We start from the raw sequence: 3,145 nt of genomic DNA on the forward strand, positions 1-3,145 counted from the left end.
AGGGTCTCGCTCTGTTGCCAGGCAGGAGTGCAGTGGCACAATCTTGGCTCACTGCAACCTCTGCCTCCCAAGTTGAAGTGATTCTCCTGCCTCAGCCTCCTGAGTAGCTGGGATTACAGGTGCACACCACAATGGCTCATTTTTATATTTTCAGTAGAGACAGAGATTCACCGTGTTGACCAGGCTGGCCTGGAACTCCTGGCCTCAAGTGATCTGCCCACCTCGGCCTCCCAAAGTGGTGGGATTACAGGCGTCAGCCACGGTACCCGGCCCTCCTTTCTTCTTTATAGTAATTTCTCATAATGCTCACCTGAACACCTCCTTTATATACTTCTACCATCCTTCTTATAAAAATGATTCTTAGAGGTAAAAGTTTTATTATGGACAGAATTGTACAATGGAGATGTTTATGTGAGAAAACTATCTCTGGATTTATTAGAAGCTTTGTAGGAGATATTGATGACCTTTGCTGATTTATTAAGGAATGCATAGAGTAAGTGGTAACTATGAGCTCTGAGCTCCAGTGGCTCCCTGAGGGCTAGTAATTATAGCGATTTTGATTAGAGGCTAACAAGGGTTCCAGGTTGGGCCTCCCATTCTGTGTCTCCAAGTGAGGTTACCAAGGTCCAAGACCTGCCCTTTCAGTTTATGATTTGAGTACACTCATTGAGGGTGATAAGGACTTTGGGTAGTTAAGCCAACTTAATAAAACTTGCAGGAGACTAATGTACACCTGAAAAACAATTTAATAATTTACTTTACAATTATAACTGCCAGCAGACCAGACATTTCTATCAGCCTATTGATACATTCTGTCCATGGTAGATAAACTTACCAGGGAAACCAAATTAAGACCAGAAGGTTGGTTGACTATAGAGGAAATTATTGTTGTGTGGAGATACTTGCTGTGATAGTCTGTGACATGGTTTTCCATATTAGACCCCAACTAAATCTGCCTGGTACCTTACACACCTCGTTGGTCAAAATGTTACTTCATGCTTCTGCAGCTAGAGACACGATGACAAAATTTTAAACTTCATAATTATCACTTTTCTGGTTGGCATTTCTCTGCTTTCTCATGTCAATAAGTGTTTTCAAATGTAATTTAAGTTTAAATTTGTTTGATTTTAATTTTTTTCCATCTGGCCTTTTAGTGACATCTGGAGAGACTGCTTAACCAAATTTTTCAGACTGTCTCTAGATCAGGGGACTATTTCCTGTAACCTGTGTAATGTCAGTGTATGAGGAATCCGTATTTCTATTCTAATAATGTCAATATGACCTTTCCTAGTATCTTATGCCTGAAATAGTCTATGCTTAACTTATACGTTTGGAATGCTCTGCACCCTTGGCACAATGGGAACAGTTTTTCTCTTAGGGCACTCAGAATCGTTACTGGAATGGCTCCATTGCTTATACAGTGAACACCTTGGATGATGCAGTCACTTCTTCAGATTTCAGGCAGAAATTTACTTGAATTAATGTTTGTAATTTGAAACAATCGTGTGCTAACTTAAGTACCCTCATTCCATCTTCGATGAGTAACTTGCTTACTCTAGCCTCTATGGCCATTCTAAGAACTGAACGTTCTTGCCCATTTTATCGAGGTTGGTCAACTCAACTTCACAGATAAGACAGTGCACTTTGTGTATACTCTTTTATTATAAAATAGTAACCCCATATTCTAGTAAGTTGGAGAACGGACAACTGGACTTGGACTTAGGTAACCTGGGATACTAGTCCTGCTATTCTATTAACTATTGTGTGGTCTTGGCTTATATTCTGTTATCTGCTGAAATGCACTTTGTCCTTTCCTTTGTTATAATTTTCAAATAGCACTTATAGAGCAAACAGTTGGCTTTCACATCTGTTTATACAACTAAACCTTAAAACAAATATTAGTCTATTAAAGCTTCATTGTATTAGACTGTTTCTCTCTTTTCTGGACCTCTCTTTTTCTCTTGTGATTGAGTCTAAACTTAAGAAATTTGGCTTATAAAACTTTTTAAAAAACACATTTGAAGTTTAGGAAAAGTTTGGTCATATTTCCTTAGCTATTTTGGCAACACTTTGGGAATGTATTTTCCCTCCTATAACAACTTCATAAGCTCATAAATGTAATTTATACGATTGTCTTAGAGGCAGCCTGTTTTGCTAATTTTAACCTCCAAAATGATATAGAGTATAAGCTAGCGTAAACAATATTTATTCTGACCAAGCATCTACAATTTGTTATCTAGTCATCTGTACACAAAATATTTATAGCTTCTTTCCAAATGTATTCACAAAAAGAAAAATCAACTCTTTTCTGGATATGTCTTTAAATAAATGTAGACAATTCTAGAGCCTAGTGATAGGATTACCATTTTCAAAGTTTTGAATGACATATTTTAGCATTGGTAAATATCAGGGGACAAGCAACTCTTATAAATACCACGTGAATCCTTTTATTATAATAGAAGAGGCAAGCAGCTTGTGCTTACTTCATGTCCCTGGGTCATATTTTGGTAATCCTTTTAATATTTCAAACTTTTTCCCAACAGTATCTATTACGGAGATCACTGATCAGTGATCTTTGATATTACTGTTGCAATTGTTTTGGGGTGCATGAACCATGCCCATGTAAGACAGCAAACTTGATTAATGGTGTATGTGTTCTGAGTGCTCCGCTGATGGGTCTCTCTCCCTCTTCTTGGGTCTTCCTATTCCCTGAGACACAACAATATTGAAATTAGGCTAATTAATAACCATTGTACAATGGCCTCTAGTCTTCAAATGAAAGGAAGAATCACCTCTGTCTCACTTTAAGCCAAAAGCAGAAATGATTAAGCTTAGTAAGGAAGGCACGTCAAAAGCCAAGATAGGCTGAAAGCTAGGCCTCTTGTGCCAAACAGCCAAGTTTTGAATGCAAGGGAAAAGATCATTAAATTAAAAGTACTACTCCAGTGGACGCATGAATGATAAGAAAATGAAACAGACTATTGCTGATGTGAAGAAAATGTGAGTGATCTGGATAGAAGATCAAGCCAGCTACATTTTTTTTTTTACTTTTATTTTAGGTTCAGGGGTACATGTGAAAGTTTGTTACACAGGTAAACTCATGTTACAGGGGTTTGTTTTACAGATTATTTCATCACCCAGGTAT

The sequence above is a fragment of the Cebus imitator genome, unplaced genomic scaffold (assembly GCF_001604975.1).
Source record: "Cebus imitator isolate Cc_AM_T3 unplaced genomic scaffold, Cebus_imitator-1.0 Scaffold247, whole genome shotgun sequence".
Taxonomy (NCBI): Eukaryota; Metazoa; Chordata; class Mammalia; order Primates; family Cebidae; genus Cebus; species Cebus imitator.